General features: G+C 31.3%; 1 long non-coding RNA gene across 1 annotated transcript in view; it reads right to left on the reverse strand.

Moving 5' to 3' along the window:
- Positions 1–707: 707 nt before the first annotated feature.
- LOC125615108 overlaps positions 708–21120 on the reverse strand; it is a 26471-nt gene continuing 6058 nt past the window's right edge. The window contains exons 2-4 of the long non-coding RNA XR_007345663.1: positions 13000–13064; positions 5081–5114; positions 708–4112 (exon numbers count right to left, since the gene is read on the reverse strand). This is a non-coding gene — a long non-coding RNA (uncharacterized LOC125615108). The remainder of the gene's footprint in view (positions 4113–5080; positions 5115–12999; positions 13065–21120) is intronic.

The following is a 21120-nucleotide window of genomic DNA, read 5'->3' on the forward strand; positions in this document are numbered from 1 at the left end:
AGAATCAATCATCAATGTTGAAAACCATCCAACCACAAACAAGAACAAGACCACAGGAAGACAGGGGAAAAGGAAACAATGAGCAATAAGAAAATAATCCCTCCAAAGGACAGGACTATGTGTGTAGATATTGGTAGTAATCTTGAACTGAAAAATATTAAGTTCCCAATTTAAATCAAAAACTTGCTGAATGGATAAAAAACAATATCCAATGATATTCTGGTTTCAAGAAAGTTACTTCATTAGAAAATATAAATACACACTGAAAGTGAAGGTATAAAAAAGTTACAAGACAAACAGAAACCAAAAGTATATAGATGTACCAATACTTATATCAGGTGTAATGGATATTAAATCAAAACAAAATATGAAAGAATAACGTTAATCAAGGAAGAGAATAATATCTACACAGGAAACTACAAAACACTGAGGAAAGAAACAAGAGGTCAAAAATAGAATGAAAGTAAATATATGCCAGTTTATGGATAAGAAGAATTCATGTTTGTTAAAATGCATACAACCCAATGTGCCTATAGATTTAATGCAATTTTTATCAAAATACCAATGACCTTATTCACATAACTAGGGGAAAAAGACAATCTTTAAATATTTACAGAGTCAGGGCCTTGGGTTATGGCTCAGCAGTAGAATGCTTACCTCGAAAGTGCAAGGTCCTGGGTTCGATCCTCAGCACCACATAAAAACAAACAAAGAAAACAATAAATAAATAAATACATAAATACATAAATAAAGTAAAGGTATTGTGTCCAAATACAACTACAAAAAATAAAAAAAAATATTTACAGGATCAAAAAATAATACCCTGATATGTCAAACCAATAATGATCAAAACATACAAAACTGGAGGCATTTATGACACCTGACTTCAAAATATACTACAAAGCTATAGTAATCAAAGAGCATGGGATTAACATAAAATAAACACAGACCTATATGACATAGTAGAAAACCAAAAAATAAATCCATGTTCGTAATCAGTCCACTTATTTTAACAAATGCATCAAGAATATACATTAGAGAAAGGAAAGTCTCTTCAATAAATGATGTTGGGAAAACTGGACATCTACATGTATCAGAAAGAAACTAGACTCTATCTTTGGTCATATATAAAAATCAACTAAAAAATGAGTCACAGACTTAAATGGAATTACATCAAACCAAAAGCTTCAGTATATCAAAATAAAAGGATCAGCAGAGTGAATAGATGGCACAGAGAAAAGAAGAAAATATTCTCCAAATATGTATCTTAAAATGGATTAATTTCCAGAATACTTAAGGAGCTCAAATAGCTCAAGAAAACAAAAATAAATAAATTATCTGATTGAAAATAACCTGAACTGACATTTTTAAGACATTCAAGCAAATGGCCAAAGAATATATAAAAAACTACTCTATATCACAAGCACCAGGAAAAGCAAATAAAGGCCACAATAATCTCACTCTATTTAGAACAGTGATTATCAAAAAGAAAAAAAAAAAAACAGAAAGTGATGATGAGGATGCAAAGAAAGGTAACTATCACATCCTCCTGGTGGGATTGCTTTCAATTTTGGAAACACAATTTTTTTTTCTCCAAAGTCTAGAAATGGAACAGCTATAGGGTCCAGCATATGCACTACTAGGTATATAATCAAAAGAACTAAAATCAGTATTTTGAAGAGATCTGCACTTAGAATTTATTGCAGGGCTTTTCTTTATTGCCAAGATAGAGAATTAGCCCAGGTTACCATCAATGAATGAATGAATGGATAAAGAAAGTGTAAGATAAAAATACAATGAAATATGATTCATTCATAAAAGGACTGAAATTCTGAATTTTTCAGCAACATGGATGGAACTAAACAACATTATTGGAAGTAAAATAATTGGGGCACAAAAGACCAAATACTACATATGCTCACATTCAGAGGCTAAAAGTTAGACTTTAAAGAAGTAGAGAATAGAAACAGAGTTACCAGATCCTGGGCAGGGGTGGGAGGAGAGAGGAAGGAGAATGCTTGGTTACTAAGTACAAGGGGTACAATTGAATAGAATGGATAATGTCTGATGTACAGTAGGGTAATTATGCCAACAACAACTAACTGATTATTTTAAGACAGCTAGTAGATGTATTTGGAATGTTCCCAACACAAAGAAATGATAAATGTATGAAATAATAGAAAGGCCAAGAAACCAGAGGACATCATTACACATTGTACACATATAAGGAAACATCACCCTATAACCATAATTATGTGCAATTATTATGCATCTGTTGCAAGTGAAATACATTTTAGAAAAGACAAAAAATAATTTTTTCTCCAAGTATTAGAAATTGATGTTATGCTTTCATATTTAATACACAAGGTGGTCTTCTAAATATTTTCATATTTTTTATTAGTTTATAGCCATATTTCAATAACACACTATATACTCAAAATTAATATATATTAAATGTGAGGCACAAAATTGTTTCTATTTTAGCTCTTTTTATTTCCATTTTAATTAATAATGTTTCCTGTTCATTTCAATTTAATATAAAAAAACCTATGAGAGAAAACATTTCTTTTCTTCTTACTTATTAAAACTTGCTGTCTTTCATTAACCTTGAATAAGTATATTCACTTAATGGCACTATAAAAATATTGGTGTGGTTATAATTAGATCATTAACTTTATTGCTATAATCATTATACACGGTTAAACTATACTCTCAGCAACACAATTAGTGTCCAGTTGGTACAGGTGGTCTCTAAGAATTTTCTGAGTGTAACGTACACCCTTGTAAGTGAAAAATTAATTATAAACAATTCATGTTTATTTTCATCTAGTAAAATGATGGCATACCATATTAGGTCATACAAGATATTTTCTGATTTACCAAATATCCATTTGCTTGCTTTGTTATATTTATATAATAAAGTTTACATATATATTTAAATTACTATTATCAGTCAATTTATTCTCATTTACATGAACAAAATATGATTTCAACAATGTATCAGAAATTTTATACAATCACTTGAAATTATTATATTTCAACATTAAAATGTTGTCTTTCTTTACTCAAATAGCAAATAAAGAGCTCAATATTACATCAGCCAACCTACTCAATTATTGTGAAACAAAATAGATTAAAATAAGTATAAATACTAAGGAGCTTTTAATGCAGTTGGTTCATACTTTTTGAGACTCATACAACTGTAAATACTTATAGAAATAGTAAATTACTTTGCTGTAAAATAGCAATACAGAGGGTAGAACAGTTAAATCCAGGAATTGACACACACAGTGAAAGCCACAGAAGTGGTCTGTGAGGGCTGGGATTGTGGCTCAGTGGTAGAGCACTTGCCTACACACATGAGGCACTGGGTTGGATCCTTAGCACCACATAAAAATGAATATATATGTGTGTGTGTGTGTGTGTGTGTGTGTATACTGAAGTGGATTATGAAGGCAGATAATGGGAAGCTATCGTCTTTTTAATTTGTTTGTGCTCCTACTATAGGATTTTATATTTTTTCATTTTATCTTCTTTAACTTTTTCAATTTTATAAGTGATAGTTTAAAAGCCTTTCATTTTAAGATAGGTAATGATCATATTATTTGATAGCTATGAAGCCATAGTATTTCCATATTGAAACTGTTAGGCATAGTGTTTTTTCAGTCTTCAGCTTCCTGATTCTTTCTCTCCCCAGACTTTACTTTATTCAACAATATACACATTCTCCCAACAACAAATTCCCAAGCTCCTCTCTGGTATACATGTATAAATTTGCCTGACAAATTTACAATTAAAACAAAAGAATTTTTTCCTGCTCTTTTGTAATTTCAATATGTCTCTGCCCCTGTGCATGGGATGCTATAGTCTCTTCCCTTCTTAAGCTTTCTTACAATAGTGTTGCACATGCTTTATCATTATTTCACTTACACTACTGAATCACAACTATAAAACTTTTCTTCAATACTTTATTTTGTCATAAATCAAACAAAATATTCCTTTAATTTCATGTGCTTCTCCACATACAAGGGTGTCTGCTCCAACTTTAGATAAATCTCCCTTAGTGAAAAAATTCTCTTTCTTCAATCTCCAATTCATCTGGATAATTTTCTCTGAATCAAAATCAAAATAATATTTTATACCCAAAATGTTCAGGTTCTGTTCAAAGTTACAAATGACTTTAGATGGTCACTAGTCCTTAATGATGATCTTGCCCCAACAGTAGCATAATGACACAAATCAATCACTCCTTATTTTCTGCAATGTTTACTTTGTTTAGATTACAAGATTTAATTCTCTCAAAACTTACTTTCTATATTTTTTTCAACTTTATGGATTGCTTCATATTGAGTTGCAGAATCATTAAAGATAAAAATAATGTGGCACTTTTGAAAAGGATTACGATTTGTTCAAGACAATAAGAGTAGATCATGCCAAATCCCTAATTTAGCAAACATATCTGGGAATCATTAATTAAGGAGCAGACTGTTGATGTCACTTTATGGAAAATCCCTAAGAGGAAAGATCAAGAGTTGGAATATTCTTGCTAAATTAACTCAACAAAGTTCTTTGGGAAAACAGATCAACGGCTTACACATCAAATATAATATACAAGGAGATTTAGTAACTTGTTCAGATATAAAAGGAATTCAGATGTCAAGGGTGGGTGGATACTTGTTGAAATGGCTTGGGATGATTTTTGTGAAAACTGACCAAGAGAGGCCAAACATTGGACATGGAGAGCAAGGTCAAGGCAAATTCAAAAAGAAAGCCCCAAGGACCCTGAATAATGTTGGATCAAGGTAAGAGTCTTCATCAGATATCACATACTTTTATCAAACTCTGAATTTGGAATTCTCCAGAATTTAATCTTGGGGATCTTCCTCTTCTGTCTATAGTTAACTCCCTAGGTGATCTAATCTAATAGGATGGCTGTCAACACCCTGTATAGTCTTCTAATTCCATTTTAAAATTTCTATCCTAAATGTTTTCCAAAATTCAGATGTGGATATACAACTAGTTGCAGGGCACATATATTCAAATTACTTATAATAATATGTCAAAAATCCTAAAATCTTACCTCTGATTGTTGCCTCTGCCTTTAGTGTTGTAATCTCAAAATAAAAACACATTACATTCCAGGGTTATCTTTATGTTAACCCCCTGGTATTACATCAAGCCCATGTAACCTTCTCTTGAAAATTGACCCAAAGTTTTATAAAACCCAGTGGTTTGATCTAAGTTCATATTACCTTTAGCTCTTCATGGATTATTACATTAGTTACCAACAAATCCTGTTTCCTCTTTTGTCTTCATAACATGTATACTTCATTTGGCAACCAGACCAATTCATGTAAAATGCAAGTCATGTAATATTAATCCCTTGTACAATGCTCTCAAATACTTTTCAGTTTATAATGATTTGTGGAATAAAAACTTCTTACTATGATAGTTGAAGTTTTACCCTATCTATTCTTGACATTATCCTCTATCCTAAACATGTCAGTCAGCATTTGTTACTATAATAAAATATCTGAGGTGGAAAAAAAGGAGAGGAAATTTATTTAACTCACAGTTTTGGAGGATTAAAGTCCAAGATCAGGAAATCTTATTGATTTGGACTTGGTGAGGATGGTGGATAGTGGTGCATTTTACCAGGCATATTTTGACAGGACTTCATGTGTGGGGAAAATTGTACATTTCCATTGCTATACAGGAACTCAGAGAGAGAGAGAGAGAGAGAGAGAGAGAGAGAGAGAGAGAGAGAGACAGAGAGAGAGAGAATGGCACACTCATGTGCTATGCACTGGGGACCTATAATCACTTTCAATAACAGTCACAATAGTACCTGTAATGGGGCCCTTCCTCCCAAAGGTAACTTCAAATCCCAACAGGGCCAACCTGGGTGCCAAAAATTTAATCACAATAGACCCTTGGTGAACACATCCACCAGACCACACATAAACCAAAGAACTCAGCTAATTTGGATTCCTCTCCCTTTCTTTACATGTGACTAGTGAGCTTTGACCAATTCATGTATACTCCTCCATCTGTGCTTTTGCATTGGTTAATATTTAAAAATTTGTCCCTCGATTTTTAGTAAGACTTAGTTTCTCATTTATATTACATCTTGACTCAAATATCAATTTTTTCAAGATGGAGTCTCCAAATCCCTTGTATAAATAGCTCTATAAAGTGCTGCATAAGTACGTAGGTACTTACTCTGACTTACATTATTCATAGCCCTTATTTCCCTACTAGAATACACAGTAAGTTATAGAATGAATTTTGACTTTATTGTATTCAATGTTAAACTTTCATGATAAGTATTTAATATATGGTTATTGAATTAATACATGTTTCATGCTTCATATGCTTAAAATATACTTTACAATGAAGGAATAAAAAATATAAGTCATATATAAAAGTAATGTTTTTGACATTGGAAAAGAAGCCAGGGTATAAGTTAGTTCTAATTTTACAGACTACAAAATTTTGCATAAATTTCTCAAATTTTGGAGTCGTATCTTCAGTTTTAAAAAGGAATTAATGTATTTTGTATAATGATGAAGATGTGAATTTGGTGTCAACATACCTTATATACAGAGATATGATAAATTGTGGTATAAAGGTGTATTAAGAATTGTAATGCAAAAAATAATAATAATAAGAGAGCTCATGTATAATGGCTTAATTTGGCATGAACATGCTTTATATACAGAGTTACGAAAAATTGTGCTGTGAATAGATAATTATGATTGTAGTGCATTCCACTATTGTCATGTATGTAAGAAATTAAAAAAGAAAAAAGAAAAAGAAAATAATAAAATAGCACACACACTAAAGAAGAAATTAATATGTAACTAATATGAATGTATATATCATAGACCTACCTAAATTAATATGTAAATGGGTATTTCATTTCTGTCAATTTCTAAGGTTTTTATTCATACCCAGATTGAACCTAGGGGCATTTAAACACTGAGTCACATCTCCAGGCTTTTTTTTTACATTTTATTGAAGACAGGATCTCACTGAGCTGCTTAGGGCCTCCAAGATTTATTAGTGGTAAGTATGGCAGAAAATAAATTAATGTAACTATACTACAAACTGGAAAAATGACTGACAATTTTCTGTCTGTGCATCTCCTTCTAAATTGCATGCCCTTAAAAAAGTCAGACTGGAGTTCAGTCCTAACATAGGTTAAAGTTTATAGGTTTGAAGAAAAGGAAATAAATGATATGAAATACAGAGAATTTTAATAATTTTCCCAATGTGACACAACAATTAAATAAAGTTAAAAAGTATAAGAAATCATCTTAACTTATGTATTAAAAGTATTTAATTGATTATGTACTTAAAGTATTATAATTTATCTTAGTTTAAGTATTATTAATCATCTTAATTTGTTATGAATAATGAAGTTATGCTCCAAAGCTCATCTCCTTATATTACACAGATTATTAACTCATAGTTGGGCCAGTTAATCAAAGACTTAGTAAGAAAGAATCCCAAGTTATGGCAGATATTGCAGAGAATTAGTTAATTTCTTTTGTGAATATTTCTTTAGAAATAGAGTAAATCCTGGTAATGATCAGCTGGTTGGAGGATGGAGTGGTTACAGTTTGGCAAGAAATTAAGAAAATATAACTGCAGAAACATGCCAAGAGAAAAGCTGAGAGGTATTTTTGAAAAGTCTTTGTCACATACCTGGACACAAGGACTGGTGGAGGAAGACACATGACACCACAAAGTCCAAACAAGGAAAACTGAGGAAATTAGATGGACATGGATGATTCTTATCAGGGTGGGATGATACAGAATAAAAAGGTAAACCCAGTTGAGTTTCGGAGAAGATCCACAGCTTAGTGATCACATAAAAATAGGTAATTATAGAAAACTACCCATGAGAATTGCCACAGGTGATTGCAGACATTTCAACACACTGATAGTAAATAAAAATGTTAGGAAAGGGATTAATTTGATAGAGTTTTGATGGTGAACAATGGTTATTTCCTTTGTGATGCTTTCAACAAGTGCATACATATGACCACATTAACTGAAAACTTTGAATGATAAAATTAAATGATTTGTAATACATCAGGCTATTAATGCTACACATAGATCAGTCTGTGGATACCCATCATCACAGAAAAAGTGTTACCAATTGTTTTTGCTGTACGTATTCACTCTTATAGACACTCTCACATAAACAGGGCTCAGGCAAGACTACCAACTAATAATCTTATGGCTGATGTGACAAAAGGGAAGCTGGTGGATCAGGCTCACAAATTATTCAATAGAATCTATTTTCCAACCTGGGCCAATAAACCAATATAACAGCCTACAAGTCCAACATTTGACCAAGACAGTCCTACCTCCAATGAATAAAGAAGCCCAGGATGTGGGCTCTGGATGGATTGGCAGGAGGATATTTAGACATCTAATAGACACTTCATCTTGAATACTGAAATTGTCACTAATTCCTTCTTGAGAAAAAGTAAAACCAGAGATGATTCTGGGCATGGACAGATACCCTCCTATATAAATCTACAAGTCAACCTCTCCAAATGTTGCCTTTAAATTTTTATTGCATTTTCACTTGTACAATATGGTCTATAATGAAGCTAACTTTCCAAAACTATTTTATATTGTAGGATTTTCTTTGAGAAAATACATGAACTCTGTTGTACAAATGAAAACACATGTAGTCTTATTTTATCATCCAATGAAGGAAAAATAATTCACCTATTAATAGGAAACAATTTAATATATTCTCTGTGGAATTATAATTTAATTTTAAGTTTATATGTTTAAGTATAAATGAAAGTGTTTAAAAGAATTAATAGAGATGAAAATATTGACCACCATTAATAGAAAGCATATTTCCCAGTAGAAGTGATGTATAATGATACTATACTAAATATCAAAGATAGAGTTTATATTTGATAATAGATTCACTATAATTCAAATTGAAATGTGGGTCAGGTGAAACTTATTTTATGCATTAAAAAGATAACTATAATAAAACATCAATAGAATTCTTTTTTAAAGCTTTTGCATTTAGCTTTCCATAAATCCTATTATTCCAAAACTAACAAATTGCACTTTAATCTTTAAAAACATGTATGAGAGTTGAAAAAAACTATCCAGACACTGTAGTATTTGCCAAGAATCAAAATATTCTAAATGTAAATTCCAAATCGCTTTTAACTACTAGAAGTTACATCAGCTGTAATTTACCTGGTTTCCCAAAAAGATTTCATAATCATTCAAATGTTTTTAGCAAATATATTTTCTTCTGAGCCATCAAGATATTAATAAAAAAGTAATGCAAAAATGACTTGCATCTAAACGTAAAATCCTTAGCTAGAATATTTTCTGGGAAAAAAAAAATTAAGCATTGACCTATATAACTGCTTTCCAAATTATGCCTCCCCTCACATAACTATTTTATTTACCCTCATAGAAATTTGGACTAAAATGAGGTTGACATTATGTATTTAGCAGTGTGACTATTGGCTATCTACTTACCTGTTTGGAAATTCTAATTATTTTTCATTAACTATGATATTAATATTCATGTGATTTTTATACTTATTCAAATTGATTAGTAATATGTGCCTATCAGAAATTGAAAAAAGTGTAGTCTTATGCAAATAACTTGCTTTTAATGTCTTTAAGATTAAAACAAAGTAAGATGGTTTACTATTTATTCAGTGGTACACATTATACTTACTAAATGGTACAGTTACATTGATTTTGAGAAAATATTAATATAAATTCAATATGAAATCCACATTTTAAGAAACTTATAGGCTTCATCATTCTATAAAATAATCATTTAGGGTGCTTCTCTTCTTCCCCCAAAATATATCAGTAACAATGTTAATTTTACTATTACCTGAGAAATATATCTCCACTATTGCTGGAGATATATTTGCTAACACACTCAATTATCCAAGTGACACAATGATGAAATTAAATTGGCAATAAATATTAGCCATTATAAAAATAATCAAGATATTTAGTTGAACACAATACCACACAAAAGTGACAATATATTAATATATTAATATACTGACAAAACCTTTTTAAATTTAAACTTGAAGATCTAGCTTCTAATATCTGTATCAAAATTAAGTGTAATATTTACTTAATACTGCTCACAGAAGGCATCTTACACTGGAAAATTAGCATTTTAGAGTACATCATGGATAAACAATATACTGATTTCTAGTAGTTCCCAAACAAATGATTTTTAATAAAATATTTACCAATTTAGGACTGGAGAAGGTGGTAGTTACATTAATGAAGTCATACTGTTTAGATGCTTTTATCAAAAATCAGCCCCAAGTCCTTTTTCTTTGTACCTGGAGAATTGTTAAACTTTATCTAGACCCTCATGCTTCAAAACAAAGGGATGGGAATAGGATACAAGGGAAAATGAAAATTACATTGGTATTTGTGCTTCAATTACTTAGGTTCAGAAATAATTTCCCATCAGTTGATTTTTGAAATTAAATAGGCTAAAAACATCCAGGAAACAATCATTATCTGTTAAATACCTTAACAATCACTGAAAGATAAACATGTTTAAATAGAGCAGTAGAAATTTAGCTAGATAACAGTTGAATTATGACAAAAAACTAAAAATGTTCTAAAATCTGTAGTATAATTTCCAGGGCTCATATTTCAGTCACTCTATGGTGACACATGGGCACTGGCAATGGAATACTCAACTGCAGTCCTAATGATTAGCAGTACCTTTGAAAAGTGTTTTATATGAAATGCTTATACACTTTTAAAAATATTTTTAAATGCCATGTAATATTAAAAAAAGAAATACACATATATTCCAATAAGAAATCACTAATAGAATATTAACTTCTTTATTTTTTTGAGAAGTAATGTAAGTGTAAAAGTCACACTGGATTTGGGGATTTTTTATTTGTGCTTCTAACTTGTTTTTATCAACCATGATAAAGTTTGCTATTTAGTATTTATTAATATTTTATTATATCAAATTGAAATCCATATTATTATGACTTTTCTGCTAGTATTTTCTGCTATTATGTTCATGTTTGGTCATTGTTTTCAGTCTGTTGAAATTCACTTATTATCAAAAGTAAAATGCAAATCAAAACCACAGTAGAGTTTACCTCATGCCCTGCACTGCAAATGACAAAAGAAGTTAACAAATGTTGGAAGGAAGAGGACAAAGAGAAATACTTTTTGGTAAGTGTTGGTAAGAATGAAAAATGGCAGACACACTATGGAAAACACTATGGATTTTTCTCAAAAAATGAAAACTAAAACTAGCATAAGCACTAATAACCTCCCTTATGGGTTATGTAGTACATCCCAAATATTCAAAATCAGGGTATGGAGAGATATCTGCACTCCCATGTTGACTGCAGCATTATACATAAAAACTGATGAATGGATTCAAAAAGCATACCCCCCCCACACCTTTTACATGCATTCAGTAATATCATTCAGTCTATGAAAATGGAAATTTAATCATTTGCAACCACATGGATAAACTTGCAGAAAATAAGCAAAATAAGCAAAATAAGCCAGTTACAGAAGTGCAAATTGAACTTACATGAAGTACCTAAAATTGTTGAACTTATAAATGCAGAAATGAGGAAGATGGTGGCCAAGGCCTGATATAGGGGAATAATGAATTGTCTTCAGTGTATACAAAGTGTGTGCTAGATGAGTAACTTCTAAAGATCTGTTGCATGGCATACTACCTATAATTAACAATGCTGAATTCATACTAAAGAACTTTGTTATGAGGATGTATTTCATGTTGAGTGTTTGCCACAAAAAAAAGGGCATGAGGACACTTTCAGAGTGATGGACATGCATAAAAATGTGCATTTTATATGTCAATTATGCATCAATAAAACTGTATTATAAATAAATATGGATCAAGTGTCAAAAAAGGATGAAGAGAATCAATGAAGCCTATGCAAGTTTCATAAGAAATGATTACCTATAAAACCTTGATTTCTATTTCTATTCAGAAAAGAACTTACAAACACTAAAGTTAGAGATATATTGAAAATATTAACATTAGATTTCATTTACTAGGTTTTCCTATTTCAGATAAGAAAATCAAGTTCAGAAAGTACCAGGAACATTGATTCATACACAAGAAGACCAAGAAGACTTCTTCATGGATTCTTGGTCATTTTTCTCTCCACAGAATTTGTAAAGTACCTTACAACATGCTGGATATGCTAGCTGGTTGTTTGCTGCTCTGGATCTACCTTGTCTAAATATATTATCAAAAAAATCTCTGGTCTCTTTGTAGAATACTGATTTTAGGGTATTTTTTATTTGTTCTAATTAGTTATACATGATAGTAAAACATATTTTGACATATTGTACATAGATGGAGTATAACTTCTCTTTCTTCTGGTTGTACATTATATAGTGTTATTTTGAGGTAACTGAGGAATTATTTAAACTTAAGTCTAGATGTATTCAAGTCTGAAATATCTCACACAAGAACACTTCCCTAGGTTTTGATATGTTTGAGACACAGAAGGGTAGCAAAAGCAAAATTACTGTGTGTATAATAAACACTGAATATGGAAGGATAGATGTTAAAAATGAACTTGGACTAATATGCACTTTCTTCTTTAAAACCTGAGAAAGCTTTCAAAGAGTAAAAGTTAACTTGGTATTTTTTGTTTTTGTTTTTCATAGTATATAGACTTAATCAGCAAGGAAATGCCAGGGCATCCAAGGTACAGAAGATATAGAAATATAAACGTGTTGGAAGAATGAGGATATTCATGATATAGGAAATGTCTACTCATGATCAGACAATGTTCCAATATATTTCAGAAAAGTAATGATGAAAGCAAACAACGATCCCAAAACAACATCAAAATTATAGAGGGGGTTATTAAACTATATTCTTAATTGTTGATATCATCAACATGGCAAAATATTACCCTTTTTCTATAGTTTCTCACTTACCAAATTAAATGTCAATGTTTTTAAAGCTTTGGGATCATCTATGATCTTCTGCAAGTTAGCAGCCACTGTAAGATAAAAACATGGAGGAAGAGAGTTCAGATTAGTACTAATGACACTGGATTATCACACCAGTGATTCAGAAAATTTGACTAATGATGCAATTAATGGTAAAATAATTTCATTACAAAGTCCATTTAAATGACAAAATTACTCCCATATTGACATATCATTTCAGCAATCTTACATCTATCTGCATCTGAATTAATCACCATATATCAACTTCACATTTCATATAATAAAATTTGAAATTATCTTCTAGTGGAAAGTAGAAATGATAGTATCCCTCAGAGTCTCAACGATTTTGTTTTTCAAAACACCCATTACTGATAAATTATCAGTTAGGAGAGGGCAGTACAATACCCAAAGTGAAGGTACTGCAGAAAACTTTTCCAGGAAATGACAGGTCAGCACATTGAACTGGCCTATAAATTCACTCAATTCTGTGCACCCATTTTTATCACAGCAATAAAATGCAGTGGAAAACCTCTACTATTCAGGCATATGTTTTTGTGCTTTCAGTGATTCATCCAAACAAACAAATGCCACAATAAAGTTGCTCACAAGAGATTTAGACTTCAACAGAAGAAAACTTTATTTCTTCTGTGTATTTTCTGATAAACAAAGCAACTTCCTGTGCATTCTGTTTAAATAAAGGTATATGGTACAATGTTGATAACAGGATTATTAGGATAAAGAGAGTATATACCTACATATAGTCATTTCTCAAACAAAGAAACAATTTTGTCCTTGAAAGAAACATAAGTAATTTTTCCTCTCTGTCCTCCATGTCAGTCCTTGTACACACAGGATCCAAATATATCCAGCACTGATCAAACCCATGGCTCCTGTCTGGGTAGTTCCCATGGCACCAGGGAACTGTGCTTCAGCGTACTTTGTGCTTCAGCATACCCAAGGTCTAGACTCACCTAGCTGTCCTCAATGTCAGGCTGAACTACATAGACTGAGGCCATACAACACACCTATAGATCCAGGCTCCTGGTACACTCCCATAATTCTGGCTCAAGTCTTGTCATAGTGGTATAAGGCTCTGGGCAAACTCAGGTCTAAGTCAACTTCTATGGATCCAGGCTTCAGACTGAAACATGAATTTCTGGACCAACTTCTATTAACCTAGGCTCTGAGTCCATCCTCATGGACCTGGACTTCAGAACCTATGGAGATCCTGTCAACAAGTTCACCCCCTGGACCTACATTCTAGGCTTGCTGTTTGCTAACTAAATGACCAGGCAACACTGTTGAAGGACTCCAGCAACAAGGCATCTCAACCAACTACCACGACACAAGATAAAATCCTGATAGATCTTCTGCACGTGTACATATCTTTTTCAGACAATGTAAGTCTGAGAAGATTGAAATGGGTTTCTCCTTCAAACGCACAGAAATTCTATTAACGGAATAAGAAACATGAAAAATTTAAGCAGTATATCACTAAAAACACAAAAGTCTCAATGTAGTTTACTCAAAAGAAATAGAGATATGCAACCTAACAAAGAATTAAAAATAATCATTTTAAAGAAATTCAGTGAATTTCTGGAAATTACTGGAAAACAATAACAATGATAAATGATTAAAATGGAACTTTAACAAAAAAATTCCAATTTTTAAAAAACCAAATAAAATGAAGTTTGGAAATGAATATAATGAATTCAATGAAAAATACAATAGAAAAATCAATAGGAGAATTGATAAAGTAAAAAGAATTTGGGAACTTAAATGTATGTTATTTAAAAATCTAGAGAGAGATAAAGAAATATGGATAAATAGAAAAGAATAAAGCTTATAGAACCCATTGGAAAGAATTAAAAGTGAATATTTAAGTTAGAGAAGTTTGTGAAGCAGAGAAGAAAGAAAACATAGAATGCTTATTTAAAAAAATAGTGTAAGAGTAATTTTCTGAATATGGATAAAATAGCCAGGTATAGGATGGTCAAAGTTGCAAATCACATTTAATTCAAATAAGACACCAAGATATCTTAAGGAAAGTGTAAAAAGTCAAGCACAAAGGGAGAATGCTGAAATCAAGAGAAAAAAGCAAATAACACACAAGGGATTATCAATAAGACTTCTCAGCAGAGACCTCACAGGACAGGAGAGAATAAGAAGATGAACTGAAAGAGCTGAAGTGAAAAATGTCCCAATGAAGAATAGAGGGCCAAATAAAGATGTTCTTCAGAAACAGAAAAATATATACTGTCTGAGACAGTGAAACAGAGGAAGTTCATAACTGTCAAATCTATTTCATAAAATTCTGAAGAGAGTTGTTCAGGAAAAAGAAAAGAACATTAATGAGTAAAACAAAAACATATAAAGGTAAAAATTCATCAGTAAAAAGAAGGATATGGTCAAATTCAGAATATTCTAGCACTGTAATAATGCTCTGCAAATTACCTATACTTTTAGCATGAATGATAGAAAATAAAATCCTTAAAAATAGCAATAGCCCCAAGAATTTGTTCACAGATTCAATAAACTATGTACATTGTGACACTGACAATTTAATCTCTGAGAGGTGGTACTGGAATCAAATTAAAGAGTTATACATGTGATCAAAGATAATTTGTAATGAGCTTAGAAATAGCTGTTTAAGATGTGTTATGCAGGGGTTGGGGATTTAGCTCAGGGGAAGAGCACTTGCCTAGCATTCACAAGGCCCTGAGTTCAGTATTTGGCCTGGAAAAAAAAGGTGTTATGTATTATCATGGTAACCACAAAGTAATGTTACCACATGGTAAACATAATAGTTACAACAAGGTAAAGAAAAAATGAATGAAAGCATACCATCAGAGAAAATTCACTTATTTACAAAGGAAGACAGGATGAAAGAAGCAAAGGATATATAAAGCAACCAGTGAACAAAAATGGGAGTACTAAATATAACTTAATTAACTTAAAGGTAAATATAGTTCTCTAAAATCAAAGACACAGTATACCTGAATGAGGAGTTAAAATAAAAAATTTTATGCTGCATACAAGAGACTTGTTTTACATGTAAAGACACAAAAACCTGTAAAGGAAGGGATATAATAAAATGTTGCCTGCCAATGGAAATCAAGAGAGAGAAGGAGTATCTTGTACTTATATCAGGTAAAATAAAACTTAAATTTAAAACAATTGTAAAATAAGACAAAAATGTCATTATATAATTATAAATGGGTTAATTCATTGAAAGGATATAACACTTGTAAATACATAGGCACCCAACATTACTGCATCTAAACATTTAAAACAGATATTAATAGTTTTGAAAGATGATACGCTGCAATGCGGTAACAGTACAGGACTTTGATCTACCGCTTTCTATGAAGGACAGATCACTCAGAGAGAAACATATAAGAAACTGTTGGACATAAAGTACACATTAGAATAGAACAGTTAATTTAACAGCAGTGGAATATGCATTCATTTCAAGTGCCCCTAGTACATTCTGAACTATAGATTATATGTTAGAACACAAAACAGCACTAATCAATTTAAGAAAATGGATTTTATACTGAGTATCTCTTCTGTGTAAATGATATTGAAACTAGTGTTATAAAAGCAAGAGTCTTGGTAAGGAAGTTGATTCAGTCATAAATATTCTTCCAAAGAAAGCCCAAGGTATTAGAGCCATTGCTCACCTCTACTAAACACTCTAGGAAGAAATAATTCTAATGATTGCAAACTCATTTAAATAACTGAAGAAAAGGAAATCTTTCAAAACACATTTGATGAAGCCATTATTACAATAATGCTAAAGACTATGACAAAAAAAGAAATAAAAATTAAAGTTCAGGTTCTGGGGTTGTGGTTCAGTTGTAGGGTGCTCACCTGGTACATGTGAGACACTGGGTTCAATCCTCAGCACTACATAAAAAATGAAAGATATTGTGTCCATCTACAACTAAACAATACACATAACAATTAAAGTTTAATATTCCTCCCACATAGATTAAATTTTTAACAAGATATTAGCAAACCAAATTTAACATATTAATGGAATCATTCTCCATGATCAAGTGCGATTTTCCCCATGGATACAAGAATGGGTCAACATATGTATATCAACAGATGTGATATATCACACTAACAGAATGAATGACAAAGTTGTACAATCACATGTCCATAAATACAGAAAAAGCATTAAACAAAATTCAACATCATTTGTTTAGAAAACTTGATACAGTAAGTGTAAAAGAAAAGTATCTCCACACAATAAAAGCCATATATGACAAATCCATAGCAAACATCAAATTCTAAGTGGGGGGTGGATTTTTTTCTAAATAGGAAAACATAAAATATACCCACTCTCACCACTGTATTCAATTACAAGAAATCTGAATCAAGTAACTATCCAAGAGAAAAAAATAAAGGAGACCCACATAAAAAGGAAGGAAGAAGACAAACAGTACCTTGGCAGACAATATAATCTTGTATAGATAAAATACAACATTTTACCAACAAAACTGATGGTAATATCAAATGAACTTAGTAAAGTTGTAGGATATAGAAAATCACTAGCATTTCTATACCCTAAAAAATATCAGAAAAAAAATCAAGAAAACAGCCCCACTTATAATAACACCAAAAAATCTTAATTGTAATTAGCAATAAAATTAACCAAGATGGGGGCTGGGGTTGTGGATCAGTGATAGAGCACTCACCTAGCCCATGTGAGGCCCTGGGTTTGATCCTCAGCACCGCATAAAAAAGTAAATGAATAAAATAAAAGTATTGTGTCCAACTACAACTAAAAAATAAATATTAAAAAAAATTAACCAAGGTGGTGAAATGCCTGTGCACTGAAAAGTATAAAATATGTTAGAGAAAGTAATTATAAGCAGATAAAAGAAGGAAAAACATCCTGTGGTCATGAATTAGAAGAACTGGTAATACTTAAAGATCTATACTTCCCAAAGTGCTCTAAAGAATCAATGCAATTTCTGCCAAAAGTCAAATGACAAGTTTTAGAAAAACAGAAAATTTAATCTTAAAATGTATATGAAACAAGAAAAGATCACAAGTAGCCCAAAACAGTCTTGAACAAAAATAACAAAGCTTTAGGCATCATACTACCTGACTTCAAAAATGAACTGCAGTGATATAGTAACCAGAACATCATGGTACTGGCATAAAAAATATACAAACACAAATGGAACAGAAAACCCAGAAATACATCCAGTTATTTCTTGTTATTGATTTTCAGTAAAAGTATCAAAAACACAATGGCAAAAGAACAGTCTCTTCAATAAATGATGTTAGGACAATTAGATAGCCACATGGAGAAGAATGAATTTAGGCCTGTCTATCACAGTATATCAAAAGATTTCACGATTTTTTAGCATTTTAAATAAAATATATGAAACTACTAAAAGGAAACATAGTAGAAAATTTTCATTATGTTGGTTTTGTCAATAACTTTCTGACAAGCCCTAGAACTATAAAAATAGTAGAAGAAAACATAGGGGAAGCACTTCAGGACACTGAAATCACTAAGATATGTACACAGAAACAAACGTAAAAGTAGACAAATGAGATTACATCAAACAAAAAAGCTTCTGCTCTGGAAATAAAACCACTGACAAGATTAAAGAGAAACCCTATAGGATAGAAGAGACTATTTGAAGAATATACATCTGATAAGATTCTAATATATAAAGTGTATAAGAAAATCTAATAATTTGATTTCATGTAAACAAATTATTTAAAATATGGCAAAGAATTTGAACAGATGCTTCTCCAAAGAAAACATAAAAATGATAAGATTTTTTCTGAAAAAAATCAATATCCCTAATCATAAAAGAAGTGGAAATCAAAACTACAAGATATCTCCTTACCCCATTAAAAAGGCTGTTATTAAAAAAGATAAAAGATAACAATTTTCAGAGAGAAAATGAAAAAAGTGAACTCTTATATGCTATCAATAGGAATATAAGTACACCATATGAAAAACACTGTGGAGACTTCTTGTAAAATTAAAAATAAAGAAGCCATATGATCATATATGATCCAGCAATACTCCATGGAATGAATCAATCAATTTATCTACCTACTGACCTAGAGCATGTATTGTGAAAAGATAATATGTATTTCCATGCTCAGTGCAGCATAATTCAAAAATACTCAAAACTTGGATGAAACCAAATTATCTACCAATTGAAGAATGAATTACAAAATAGATTTCTATTTGACTTTTTTGTTGTTGTTGTTGTTTTTATACAAGTCTTGTCATTTGTGATGACATGGATGGATCGGGAAGCCATTTCTTATGTGAAGAAAGGCATTTACAGAAAGACATATTCACAATTGTTTTTACATATGATATCTAAAATACTGAATTCAGAAGAAGACAATGGAATGGTGTTCCCATGGCCTGGGGATTCCAAGTGGGAGGATTAGTTAGTTGTTGGTCAAAGGACACAAATTTCTAATTATTCAGGGGGAATAATTTGAAGTGGTAGGTTTTTTTCTACTACATGATAACTAAATGAAATGAATCAATGCCTTAGAAACTGCTGTCAGGAGATTTTCCTGGAAATTGGGCTTCTTTGTTAACTCCATGGTTCATTTGCCTCTTTTATGCAACTCATTTATTCATTGTGTTATGGTACATTTTCCTTACCAAAATATAAACCCCAGATGACAAAGAGAACTTAATTTCCCCCCACTTCTGTATTCAAAAAGACTAGAACAGTATATGATATAGAACAGATACTCCTAAATGTTTGGTGTAATGAAGAATGAAGGTAGAAACCAATGAAAAGTATGTCTAGAAAAAGAAAGAACCTAAAGAGGGTAGAGATTAGCACAATTCAGGATTTTGTATCCAAAGAAGATCATACAGAAAATCTTTAAATTTTTTAAAAGTTCTTTGATCATTTCATTTGAGCCTTATCTTTTACTTTTGTAAAAAAAAAAAAAAGGAATTACACTGATTTCAAAGCTCTCTTTTAGTACTATTATATCATTTCTCAATTCTTTGTTCTACCACCTTGCAGTTGTTATTCTGAATTTGGTGAAATGATTCTCCACTCAGAAAAAAAAATGGCTTAAAAACACTTAAATATTTGGTAGGGCATTGCAAAAACAATTAGAAGATATTCATGTAATTAAGTGTATCCAAAACAACAGCAGTAAATACCTACAACTTGTGTAGTCTTCCACAAATAATAGTGAATTGCAAATGTTACTGATTGAACATGAGTCAAATACACTCAAGCAGTTTTGATGCTAATCTCATAGTAAAGATTAAATTCAGTGATAGATCCCATCCATACAAAAATAGAATTGCAGGAAGGTTTTCCTAAAAGGGAAGAAATAAGAGGAATAAGATAAGTTTGCTTCTGGTTTAATAACTCATTTCATTTCCTGAAGGAGACAGAATTAAATAGCACAAGTTAATTTCATACACTCTGATTTATTTTCACACAGACTCAATTCATGAAAGAGTAGACAGGAAGAGAAAAAAAAATGGTCAGAGTAACTTATCTTTCCATTCTGCCTGAAGAATGGAGTTTTAGGAAACATGCTAGCATTTTTTTGTCATCCTTTGCATATGAAATTGTTTGGAAAAGACCTAGGAGTAGGGAAAATGCAGAAAATATTCCCTGTGAGTTTTACTGCAACACAACATTAGCACTAACCACAAATTAAGTACTGTATTTAAGTGACACAATGTCCTATTGATTCGGAAGTTGGGGAAAAGTGATATGTTACATTAGGAGATGAATTCTACATTGAAACCATTATTCATGAATTTCACTCAGACATTTAGTTTTAAATAATGTATTTCTTTAGAGTTTTTCTTTTTTTTAAATTTTTTTTATTTTATTTTTTTAATTTTTTATTGTGGGTTGTTCAAAACATTACAAATTTCTTGACATAACATATTCCACACTTTGATTCAAGTGGGTTATGAACTCCCACCTTCACCCCATACACAGATTGCAGAATCACATCAGTTACACATCCATTGATTTACAAATTGCCATACTAGTGTCTGTTGTGCTCCGCTGCCTTTCCCATCCTCCACCCTCCCCCCTCCCCACCTCTCCCCTCCCCTCC

The sequence above is a fragment of the Marmota marmota genome, unplaced genomic scaffold, assembly GCF_001458135.2.
Source record: "Marmota marmota marmota unplaced genomic scaffold, marMar, whole genome shotgun sequence".
In the NCBI taxonomy this organism is placed as follows: domain Eukaryota; kingdom Metazoa; phylum Chordata; class Mammalia; order Rodentia; family Sciuridae; genus Marmota; species Marmota marmota.